Source organism: Nyctereutes procyonoides, unplaced genomic scaffold (assembly GCF_905146905.1).
Source record: "Nyctereutes procyonoides isolate TBG_1078 unplaced genomic scaffold, NYPRO_anot_genome, whole genome shotgun sequence".
Classification (NCBI taxonomy): Eukaryota; Metazoa; Chordata; class Mammalia; order Carnivora; family Canidae; genus Nyctereutes; species Nyctereutes procyonoides.
The window spans coordinates 9489257-9502457 of NW_026575051.1; positions in this window are offsets into that span (position 1 = coordinate 9489257).

Below are 13201 nucleotides of genomic sequence, written 5' to 3' on the forward strand. Positions count from 1 at the left end.
CCTCTGTGTGTGAATGTGCGTATGTCTCTGTGTGTAAATGTGTATGTGAATGTATCTGTCTATGTGTGTGAATATGTATGTCTCTGTGGGTGAATGAGTGTGTCCCTGTGGGTAGATGTATGTGAATGTGTGTGAATGCATGTGAATATGTGTATCTCTGTGGATGAATGTGTGTGTTTCTGAATGTGAATATATATGTCTCTGTGTGTGAATGTGTGTGTCTGTGCAGGTGAATATGTGTGTGTGTGTGTGAACGTGTATGTCTCTAGAGGTGAATGTATGTCTCGGTGTGTGAATGTGTGTGTCTGTGGGTGCGGGTAGGTGGAGGATCTTTCTCTGACTTGGTCATTTTTTTAAAGACTTTAGTTATTTATTTATTCATGAGAGACACTGAGAGAGAGAGAGGTAGAGACACAGGCAGAGGGAGAAGCAGGCTCCATGCAGGGAGCCTGATGTGGGATTCGATCCTGGGTCTCCAGGATCACGCCCTGGGCTGAACGTGGTGCTAAACCGCTGAGCCACCCGGGCTGCCCAGGCTTGGTCATTTTGGATATCAGAGTCCTAGCTGTCATGCCCATCTGCTCACATCAGGTATATGTGTACAACAGGAGCTAAAGGCTCTAACTCAAGACAGTGAAGTTGACCAAGGGCTCTGTAGAGGGAATAGCATGCAGAGTGTGTAATTGGCACTGGCCACTTACACACTGCCCCATGCTGAACTAATGTTCATTCCCTAAAAAGTGACCCTGACACTGTGGAGTTTCAAGTGGATATCTGCAAAGTGTATAGATTTGGAAGGAAACACAGGGCCTTCTGAAATCAGTCCACTAAATTGTGAGCCTCACATCTATCTTGCTCTCCCCACAAACCTAGCTGCCAGTTCTTAGCATACAGCAGGTGCTCAATAGCTATTTGTTGAAGGAAAGAATGAATGAATGGGTGAGTGAGTGAATGAATGAATTGGCTTCTTCATGGATGGTGTCATAATGCCCTTCACCAGCATGACCAGAGACCAGGTGTGTTTCTTTCTGCGTTGCTCATCTGCTTAGCCCCTCACTCTTCTGACCCCCACATGGTCCAACTGAAGCTTTGATGTTCATCTCTTCTTTTCACTTGTTCCCACATCTTGGTCTTTGCTTATTCATTGCTTAAAACACCCTTTCAGAGTCTGAAATCTGTCCCCATTAGTTTCTGCAGAAAGGCTTTGATTCCTTCCAACAAGCTCCAGAAATTCTGAGCAGGTGGACGCAGCAACTCTCATGCCGAAGAGAGTGCCCAGGGTTTGTGAGCTGGGGAGTAGGGACTGGAGACAGGATGAAGCTGGAGCTGCAAATGGGATGGAGCAGCCCCCTACCAACCTGGACTCGAGGGACCTTGAAGGCTGAAGAATAACAGGGCTCGGTGGTACAGCACACTGTGATTTTCACACAGCCATCAAGATGCCCTAATGGTTAACATGTTTGACATGCAGGTGACCCACTACAGACCCAGGATCTCAACTCCAGGCTTGAAGGAAAGCCTACTCCTTCAACAATGGATATGCCCAAAGAAGCTTACCTGCTTACATCACCCACGGAGGTTGGCTGCTCACTGTTGCCCAGACACTTCCACGGGGGGGGGGGGGGGGGCTTTGAGGCTGCATATCTGAAGACTGCATAAAGACACTGCGAGTTGAGAAGCTGGAGGGAGCTTGCCAGAGGGTAGCAGGCAGTTTCTAGCCTGAGAGCAGGGGCGCTGCACATGCATATCTACCTCCCCTCTGCCTGTCCTTTCCCTTGTTACTCTCCCTCATCTGGGCCAGCCGAAAGCCCTCTCTGGCAGGAGCAGGGAGGACTGTGTCACAGGTGGACAGGAGAACTGCAAGGCGACAATCTGACCACACTCTACTGGTGCTCACAGTAAAGGGGTTGGGGCTTTCTCCTGGAAACTTTTGGTTTTGCATCTTTCAGCCCCTGTGCTGTTCACTTCCAGGGGTCAGGTTTTCCCAAGCACGGTCCAATTTAAATTTGCAGCTCACCCTCTGAGCCCCACGCCCCCTGGAGCTTCCATAACAGTGGGTATAAATGCCATTGCAGAATAAAGCCAATATGGGAAGATGGGAGTTAGGGAGGGTCTGATTTTAACTGTGGTGGCCAGGTAAAGCATGACGTTTGAGCATAGACCTAAGAGGGTGAGCCAGGTGGACATAGGAAAGCCTACTCCAAACAGGGTGGACAGTGTGGGTTTCAGGGCCCCAAAGAGAAGGAGGCGCACTGTCACATTTGATCAAGAGCAACAACGTGGTGTGGCATTAAGTCAGGGGAATAAGGGGCGCCTGGGTGGCTAAACAGCTAAACGTCTGCCTTCGGCTCAGGTCATGATCCGGGCTCCTGGGATCGAGTTCCGCATCGGGATCCCCCCAGGGAGCCTGCTTCTCCCTCTGCCTCTCTCTGTCTCTCATGAATAAATGAATAAAATATATATATTTTTTAAAGTCAGGGGACTAAGGGGAGATGGAGGAGACGAGAGCAGATCAGGGCTGAGGCGTTATGTGTTTCTGGAAAAGCTCTTCTAGACATGTTACACATACTAACTCACATCATTCACCCCCACCAAAGCACTGGGAGGTAAGGATGATCATGATCCTCATTTTCCAGATGAAGACACTGAGGAACAGAGATGTTAAATAGTTCCCCACAGGTCACAGAACCAGGATTCAAGCAGGTTTTGCCCGGAGTCTGCACACCTACCTGCTTTCCTATGTCATACATAATAGCGACTCACCAACTTTAGAGTCAACAGATGGGAATTCCAGTGTAGGACTATAGTGCTGGAGCTTTCACCCTGGTAAGTGTGGTGCCTCTGTGTGCTTCTGGGTCCTTATGTCCCACCCCTCACGGGGTTACAATGAAGCAGAGAATATGTGCGCGTGCTCATCATCTGCTTTCAAGCGATGGTGGCAGGTCCCACAAGCCAGGCATCATGGCAAGGACAGTCTTAGGATCAGTGGGCAGCTCAGTTACAAAAACCTGGGGAGGTGGGGAGAGCATCAGGGCCTGAGTGGAGGATGTGACTTTCTGCGAGGAGATCACCGCTGGGAGGACAGGTTCACGAGAGCACTGGGTTCAGTTCTTCATGGGAAAGGCTTAGCTCTGAAAGGAAGGAAACCCACCAGACTAGAAGTGAGAGCTGGCTCACGTGAAGGATTTTTAAACCGAAGGAGCCTTGAACCTGTGGAAACAGTGAGAGCAGATGGGGAATGTTGGAGAAGGTGATGAGGGATGGCTGCCCTCAGCACCTGTGTCTGAAATAACCAGCTGTGCCCCCCACTTTGTTGTCCACACCCTGACTGCAGCACTCCACTGGCTGTTTGCAGAGTTTGGCACCGTGTGTCATTATTTACAGAGCTTGGAGCTGTTTGCAAAGCTCATCGCTGACTGTACCACCATTTGGAGAGCGTGGCACTATTTGTCATTTGCGGAGTGGGGTTTTATTTGCAGGGCTCGGAGTTGTCAGGAGAGGCTAGCACTTCTTGTGTCGATGTCTGCAGGACTTGTCACTGTCTCTGTTGGTGGCATGGTGGAGATAGAGCACATTCCTCCTGGTTCCTGTTTGTTGAGCCCATCAGTGTTGATGCCAGAGTCTCTGTGGATGTCCAGAAGCTATCACTGTCACAGGCAGGCATTGGGTACAGTGCCCCTCACTGCCTGGGTCTGTGTTTGCAGAGTCTGCATGGGTATAGCTACACTGTTAGGTTCCCTTGTGTGCAGTGCCTCTTGCTGCCTAAGGCCATTTGTAGAGTTCACCACTGTAGAGTTCAGTTAGGATTATGGATTATGGTGTCTGTACCCTGGGTGCCATGAGTGCAGAGCCGGTCACTCTGTGCTACTCTTTGCTGAGTCTTATCACTGGTGTCACTGTCTGTGCCTCTGTTTGTAGACCCTCTTGTTGTCTGTAACACAATGGCAGAACCTGGGTACATTCTCCATAGGTCACAACTACACCAAAAGTGTATTTCTGATCTCTGGCAACCACCACTCCCCCAACCCAGACATGCACATCGCTTCATGTGCCTCCCTAGCCCCATGCCTCCCGACCAGTATTGAACGTGGGCTTCTGGGGCCTCCTAACCAAAACACCCTGCCTCTGCTCCCTGACCTACCAGTGGGCCCCACAGCCTGCTTCCTGGGGCTTGACTTTACTACAGAATCCAGGCCTCATGCTACGACTTTGGGACTTTGGACTAGAAACACAAGCAGACCTGCAGAAGAGCCAGGGTTAGCAGAAAGCAGCGGGGGGGGGGGGGGGGGATGGTACAGAAAGAGAGGAGTCATCAGACAAGATTAAAGGGTTTTGCTTCTTCATCTGACAGGGCTTGAAGGCTGTCATTGGGAGGGAGATGGCTTTTTGTGGCACAGGGTGTAATTAATTAAGGGCGAGGGGAGGCGAGTGCAGGCAGCTGGTGTGAGTGATAAAGTGGCATTGCAAAGCAAGTCCCCAGTGGTGATAGTGATTAGGGGCACCCACCACATGCATGCAGTGGGCTTGCTGTGTTCAATGTTGGGAGGGGGCGGGGCTCTTTCGGATGGAAGGGCAGGAAGTGGGCAGAAAGCATTTGTGGGTGAAGCTCTGCCTCCTTTGGACCCCAGCACCATAAAGTTCAACCCCCTGGTGGGAGAGCTGAAAATACCCATTATGCTACTGCTCATTTCTTGTAGAAAGGAATAGGGAAAATGAGAGCATGTGTTAAAGGGGAAAAATCGAAAGGAATGGTTAAAAGAAAGTTAAAAAAAATTAAAGCATAAGAAAGCCATAGACTATTGAAAAAAGAGAGAGAAAGAAAATCCTCATTGAAAGTCAGAAAAAATGTGTGCTGAGGATCAAAAAGACTAGTTTCTGGAAAGGAATAAAAAAAACGTTGGCATGGCCAACTGGTCGAGAAACAAAGAGACCAAGCAAAGGAGGAGACATGGGTTATGTGTCTATAATCTAGTCATATATTTACATTTTATTATTAATTATTTATCTCAGGGAAAGGTCAGAGGCAAACTTGAAATCAAATATCCAAGAAAAGAATATGACAAGGCCCCTGGTAAGGAATCCCAAAGCCGCTTTAAATACTTCAAAGTCAGGAAAGCAGGTGAAGAGCATGTGGGATCACAGTATAGAAAGCACCCACGGCATGAAAGAGGGCCAGCCGACAGGCTCAGCAAACCCTGTGCCGCGGAAGACGACCCAGAGTCCTGAGCTCCTCAACAGACTTTTGATGCTGAGGTTGCACAGAAAGATAAAACACTAATGACGACGGGAACTCCTTATGGTGCTTTTTGGTTTACTTTTTTTTTCCTCCTCTTACGTCAACTCATTTTATCCTCACATCAGTCGCTAGGTGGGTAGGAAAGGAATTTTTAGTAGCCCCATTCCTTAGATGAGAAAATTAAGATCAAAATTGGTTGAGAGGCAAAAACCCTCAGCTAAGTGACATCAAATTGGAAAGAAGGCCCAGGACTCCTACACCTGAGACCCCCAAGTCTTAGCATGGCACCCTCCATTTTGGTTTGGTTTCCTGTAGAAACAAGGATGTGGCACACATAGCTAACTGGGAGATGAAGGGATAGGGGGACAGAGAAGGGACCTGAGAAGGTGAGGAACCCACATGGGGTGTGCCATCAAGCAGGTTAACACGGTGAAAGCTGGAGCTCAATCCTGTGGGGGGACTCACGTAAAACACTGTGGCACCAAGCCTCAGAGCTCTCCTCCCCCAGGGTGAGGGAGCTGAGGTATGTAGCCACCAGCTTCGTGTGGCCATGGGGGACTGCTTCCAGGGGCCCCAATTCCCAGCACCTCTGTCCTGCCCCAGCAGACTGCAGAGAGCCTCTCAGGCTGAGTCACAGGTGCTCCTGCCTGGCATTTGGGCCACCTCAGGGAGATGTTAAGGGCCAAAGGGATGCAGGTGAGCACAAGCAGCACCTGCTACGCACGCTGCCCCAAGTCTGCCTTTCATTGAGAAATGGATGGAAAGAGACCACCAGCACCTGCTGAAAGCCACTTGGACCTCCTAGGCGGACCCAGGTGTGGAACTGCAAAACTGTTGTCCAAGTTATGTTACTTGTTGCTCCAAATGGCCGCTGTGTTTGGGGCCTGGCAGATTTCCAACAGAACCTATTCCTAACAAGTGGACCCCTGAAACGGGCATTTCCTCTTGGATAGATACTATTATAAGATGGATCCAATTAAGCCCGCACTTGACACCAGAAGAAACAGATTCTGAGATGACAAAACTTGCCCAAGGTCACAAGACAGAGCTGGACCTCTCATTCTAGGAATCCATGCCACAGCTTCTCCTACACCTCACAGAGATGGTCCTTGTGAGCAAGGAAAGCTGAGGTTTTCCTTTTGGAAAATTCTTTCCCGCATCCCCTCCCCACAAGATGAAAGAGCGGGAAGGAACAGAAATGAGTAAAAAACAGTTTATGTTAGCTCCTGGGAGACAGATCCTCACTGAGATAAGAGGGGGATTTGGAGCCCATGGGGTGACCTCCGTGACAGCCATGCATGGCAGAGTGTGTGCCTGGGGGGCTGGGGGGCTGCAATGCCATGGGGAGTCTGATAGTCTATGTGTGTGTGCGGGTCTCCATGGGTTTGTGGGCATCCTGATGGGTGTAGGGGGATCCTGAGAGGGTTGGAGGGGTCCCAAAAGGCATGAGCACCAACATGCACCAGAGACCCAGATGGAGAGAAGTTCTGGGCTCTGGATCTGGAGTCAGGTGAGGAAAGAGTGAAGAGCCCCCCTGCCCCCCAGCGTCTGGGGGCTGAGCAAATGTTCAGGGCTCTTTCACAGTCACTTCTTCTTGCCTGACCTCCAGCCCCACAGCCTCACCAAAGCCTCCCTACCTCTCCTGCCTGGAATTCCTCTTATTTTAGAGCAGTCAACCCAGCACCGAGAGGCAGTAATTGGGAACCTTTTGTTCCACACAGTCTCTCCCGCGCTCCTAGGGTTGCAAAGTTACTTTCTACTGCCAGGCACACGGGGTTTGGCCTTTTTTCATGGATTTGAATGTTTACAGTCAGAAAGGGAGGGGTGGGGTGTGGGGAGAGATGGGGACAGGTTGACAGAGGGAGACCTGTAGGGAGAGAGGGAGAGGAATCGAGAGCAGGATCAGAACACTTGGAGAGAAAGAGGCAGGCAGACTCCAGGGCGAGAAACGGAAGCGGAAAAAAACACTAACAATGAGAGCCTGAGAGGCAGCAGGAGTCCAGAAGAGCAGGCCCAGGGAGGAGGGGAGGTAACAGGGAGGAGAGCAGACAGATGCAGAAAGGGAGCGCACGTGTGGATGCACGCACACCGGGGTGGAAGGGGGAAGAGAGACAGAAGTGGAACGCTAGCAAGGTGATCCCCCACCCTGGCTCCCAGAGTCCTGTGCTACCTGCACACCGACCAGCCCAGAATGCTAATTACACACTGTTCTTGAACAATCCTGAAAGCTTGCAGGTTCCCTGAGAGGGGGAGCTGGCAGGCAGGGAGGGAACCTCACGTGGCATGCAGTGCCTCCCTGCCCTCCCCAGGGAGAGGAGCAGGGGAACCTTTGGGTGCCATCACAGAGAGGGGCCAGGTACACAGCGGTCCCTCAGGAGCTGGGGAGACGCTGGCCAGCTGGGCTTAGGAGAGTCTGGAGAGAGAAACCAGGGAGACAAAGGACCCTGGGAAGAGGAAGCTCATGAGGGGAGGGAGGAGGGGGGCATCAGGAAGGGGAGACCCCCTCCCCCACTCCACCTTTTGCAGAAAATAATTCCCTTCTGTCCCTTCTGTGCTGAGATGGTGTGCCCCTCCCCAACTCCACCCAATGCCTCCTTTCAAATTCATGAAGCCTTTAACAGGCCCTGGCTTCCCAGCCAGCACCAAATAGGAAAACCTGCCTCTTCTTTTTAAGGGCCCTATAAAAATTGCGAATGCAACCCCTTCTGGGTGATGAGACAGTCCCTTTATGGCCAGTCCTACAGCCCATATCATCTCCATGTTTCACATCCCCAGTCCCTCTAGACAAGATCTGTCTTCAGATCGGGCCTCCCAGGAAGGTAGAGGATACCCAAGTTTAGGGATGTAATCCAGGGGCTCCACCAGCTACTGACTGCTCCCCTCTTGGTAAACGTAATGTGCAGGCCCCCATTTTGCTCAGCCTCTCCTCTGACCAGCTGCCCAAGGGGCCCCCCACTATCCCCTTTACCTCCCTCCCCAGCCAGCTGCTGGCCTCTGCTCCAATGGAGAAAGAAGGCTGGAACGTGCCTACAGAGTTTATGATAAGGTATAAGGGGCTACAGTGGAAAATCTTTTGCCCAGATCTAGGGTAGAGAGAAATTCCTCAAGAATGGTGAGGTTGGGTCTTAATAGGCCTGGACCCTCCTCACCCTGGACCCTGCAGCCTTCAAGAGCTTTTCGGAGATCCTGGTGTGGCCTGGGCGCTTGACATGGGCTTTCTGTCTACCCTGCTCCTGTATTCCATTGTCATTTTCAGAGGCACCCCCCAGCCAGAATCACCCAGCCAGGCCCACACAAGATGTGTGAGCACAGATGCTGGAGGCCTTCGGCATGTAGACATATGCTACATACTCATGTATGCATTCCTGTCCGCAGATAGAAATGCCTGCAAAGGGGACAGTCAAGCACACAGACCCCCACATAGGCAGACAGCCCAGAGCTCCATAAATATAAATTAAATTAAATATGCACAAGCACACCCGTGGCAAGTCATCAGGCCCCTGCTCTGCCCAAGGCAAAGATGTTTGGGCTGAGCAGCCTCTGCACAGCTAAGGAGCCTTTGATTTGACAAATAAATTACATTTCTTTCATATTAAAGAAAAAGCTTTGAAGAAGATTCAAAGCCTCCAGCCAGGAAGCAGTGACCACCCTGGGGAACAGGGGCAGCGGTCAAGCTCTCCTGTCCCTGCTCCAGTCACTGCAGAAGTGTCCCCTTCCCTGAGGCATTGAAGGGCATTAAAAGTCATGATTATGATGGGAGGCTGAGACAGGGTCAATGGGTTCCACAGGTCTTGCAGTCTGGCTGTGAGAGGGGCTGCCCAGAGGTCTCTTTGCAAGCTCTGAGCAGTCCTGCAGCCCCAGGGAAGGAGCAGCGAGAGGGGAGTGCTTACCCTGAGCAATAGCAAACCATCAGCCTGTCTTGGGGTCCTTCTCATCTCCCTCTGGGCACCTCCTTGATCTTTACAGTGGAAAGAGTCTATCAGGCTAACCCCCTCCTGTGTTAATGACATGCCCTTTCTCATCTTTCTGGGACATTCCTGGAGTCAAGAGAAAGAATGTGTTGCTGAGACAGGAAAGATGTGCAGGGAGCACCCTGTTCTGCTGAATGGAAGCTGGGCTGTATGGGAGGGGCTGAGGACCCAGGAGCTTCAAGAAAAGCCCTCCCTCCAGCCTGCTGGACACCTTCCTCTTCTGAATGTTAATAATGCTCCTTAGAGAAACAGAAGATTCCTACTCTCCTAGCTCAGAGCGTTCTCAGGCAGAGGTGGCCTCAGAACTACCTGTTGGTCTCCAGGACACTTCCCAGCCCATCCTTCCACTCCAGGACACCTACCAGCCCCTGCTGAAAAGCCTCCCATGTTATTTTTAAATGTAATTAAATCTCCCAGAATGGGCAATTTTCTGCAAAGCTGACTGCAACTCTCAGAGTAGTTTGCACTGCCTGGTGACCCCAGGAAGGTATTGGAAGGGAAGGTCAAGACATGAGGAGGAAGGCCTTCTAGCTTGTAGATCCAGCTCTCCAGCCACTGCCCACACCCTGCCTGAGCCTCCTTCTTTCCCCTTCATCAGATGAATACTACATACACAGAATCATGGGTCATCAGAGTTGAGGAGAACCTCAGAAATCACCCAAGCCCCTTGTTTTATAGGTGAGAAAACTGAAGCCCAGAGAAGTGGCATAATTTGTCTAAGGATGCACATCCAGTCAGAATGGACTGGACCTCCTTATTCCCATCCCATGTCCTTTAAATGTTAACTCCCCAAATGGAGCAAGACTCTCCCCAGAATCCTGAAAGTTGATTATTTATAAGACTATTACCTCTGCTTGAGATACCCTCTCTCACACACTCTCCCAAAAATTTCTCTCTGGCACACTTAAATTCATATGTCAAAGCCCAGCTGAAAGGTCATTTGCTTCTTGGTTCCTCTCTCTACTCCACCCAACCTCTATAGATTGAATCACTTCTTTCTTGGGTCTCATTAGCCCTTTATGTGACTCCACTGGGCAAATAACAAGTGGATTTGATTACTGACACATCTGTTACTTTTCCTGGGCCACTTCTGGGGGTGAGGAAGATCACAGCAGAGTCTAACACAGTGTCTGCTCTCATAAAAGAGCAACATTACTAACTGAATATCAGTTGTCTGTATCAGTGGATGTATGGAGGAGGGATAGTTTGAGAATGATCCTCAGGATTCAAGGTCAAATTTCTAGAAATGGGGCTCGGGCTGAGGATGGCCACCCTGTATATTGGACTTTCTCTCCAGATATATTTGTATCTGTGAGGATCTCAGCTTCATCCACTACCTCCAGGGCAGGATGGATCCAAGGAAGGGGCATGTCCCAGTGGAGGGAGTACTGGGTGGCTTAAGAGGGCCCCCCTTTATCCTTCTCTGTTGGGATAGGGTTGAGGCAGAAGCAGCCTCTGACCTGAGCCCCCAGACACTGGTCTTGTTTTGCTGGCTCTGGGAGATAAGCAAGGTTGTTCTGCTCCCTCTCCTCTACCCATGTGGGTCATCGATGACTTACACACCGCGAGTGAGTGTTGCGATGGCCCCTTCCCTTTGACAACAGGTGCAACCCACAGTCTCAAAGCAAGAAATGTGGGCCCCAAGTCCGGTTTGAGGGTGAGGTCCAGGATAGAGCTTGAATATGGTTTGAGAGAACAGGTTAGGGGTAGATTTGAGAGACTGGCTACCATCACTCAAAGAGAGCTCCCAGCCTTGGGAAGGAGAAATGGTTCTGGTCCTGACCAGGTGACAGAAGGAACATACACAAACACAGACATCAGGGCCCGCTGAATAAATAATGCTGAGACATAACTGGAGAGGATGGGCAAGGGCAGGAAGCATCTGGAGAAGCAGAGAGAGGTAGAGACAGCAGGTGGCTGGGGACTCTCTGACCTGCCTGCTCAAGCTGGTGGTGAGCCCAGCAATGCCAATTCTGTCTCTAGAAGTTCCAAGTAGCACTCACATATATTTCTATGCATGTGTGCATGTATGTCCGTGTGTCCGTGTGCCCGTCCATGTGTGTGCTTCTATTTGGCAAATCGGGGGAAAAAGTGGAATGGAAATGGGACAGGACATTTGGAGATGAGTGACTAATTTCCTGTTAATGGCTGGTTGCTTGGCAACCCAGCTTCTTTCTGCCTATTGCCCTCAAAACTAGACTGTGGAATTTTTAGTGTTAAAGCGCCTCCCGTGGAAACTCAATTCTGTGAGGCCAGCCGGTCACTATCCGGCCTGCTCTGCTCTACCCCACTGAGTGACAGAGCAGAGCACAGTGCACAAGGAATCAAAGCCACAAATACACACAGCCTGCCAGAGTCTCTCCTTCCATCTTTCCTGCCACCTCCTCCACAGGCAGTCATGTGCATGTGCATATGCACACATACGTGTTTGTATAGCACGTGTGCATATGCACAAAAACGTACTTGTATACATACATCATCATCATAACAAGCCATCACCATATTTAGGTATCTACCTTGAGCCAAGTATTTTGCTAGGAATTTTATATTAATTTCTTCTGTTATTCTTCTATATGACCTTATGAGTCATAGTATCACCCACATTTGATAAAAAAGGAAAAGTGGAAAACTTGTTCCGGGACCAGAGCACTCACATGAAGATGTTACAGAAGTCCAAGAGTGAAGAGGGCCACCCTAAAATGACACCAAGGTGACCTCCATCTACATTCTTCATTCCTACCCCCCTACAAGGCCTCTGAGGATAACTCCATTTGGAAAGTAATGGAAGCTAAACACAAGGGTCCTCTTCTTCTATCCAAACAGCAAAGACCTCAAGGGATGTCCTGTCATCTGCCATCCTCCACCCAAGTCAGTAGACCTGGGACAGGTGCCTGAGTTGTTCTGTGCTTTTGCTTAAGTGACAGAGATTTAATGCCAAATACCCAGCGTCTCCCCTATCTGAATCACAATTTATTTAGAGCAAAAGTATGTCATTTAAACAAACAAGCAAATAAACTGACATTTCTCAGCTTTCCTTGTGAACAGGGATGACCAATGAACTATAAGGGAAGGTCATTGGATGGGGCTTTTGGGAAAGCTTTTTTTTTTATGATAGTCACACACACACAGAGAGAGAGAGAGAGAGAGAGAGAGAGAGAGGCAGAGACACAGGCAGAAGCAGGCTCCATGCACCGGGAGCCCGACGTGGGATTTGATCCCAGGTCTCCAGGATCGCGCCCTGGGCCAAAGGCAGGCGCCAAACTGCTGTGCCACCCAGGGATCCCTTGGGAAAGCTTTTTAAAGGGGGATTCCCCCTTCCATGTGGAGAAAAGGAATTCCTTATTACTCTTGGTGGGAATGTAAACTGGTGCAGTCATTATGGAAAATGAAGTTTCCTCAAAAAATTAACAAACAAACATATGACCCAGCAATCTCACTTCTGGGTATTTGTCCAAAGGAAATAAAATCACTATCTCTAACAGATATCTGTACTCTCATGCTCACTGCAGACACCTAAGTGTCTCTCAATGGTTGGATCAATAAAGAATATATATTCAATATATTACGTGTGTGTGTATGGGTGTGTGTATCCCATTGTAGATATACAATATTCCATTGTATGTATATATAGACACATAGAAAAGAATGAACTCATGACATTTGCAACATGGATAAAACTGGAGGGCATGATGCCAGGTGAAATAAACTAGAAAGAGAAAGACAAATACTATATGCTATCACTTATACATAGAATCTGAAAGAGGAAAATCAAACTCAGAGAAACAGAGTAGAATAGTGGTTGCCAGGGGCTAGGAGGGTAGGGAATTAGGGAGAGGCTGGGAAAAGGGTATATATAAACTCTCAGTTATAAGATGAACTGTATTATAAGGATGCCTGGGTGGCTCAGTGCATTAAGCATCTGCCTTTGGCTCAGGTCATGATCCCAGGGGCTTGGGATTGAGCCCCACATTGGGCTCCCTCCTCAGCGGGGCAT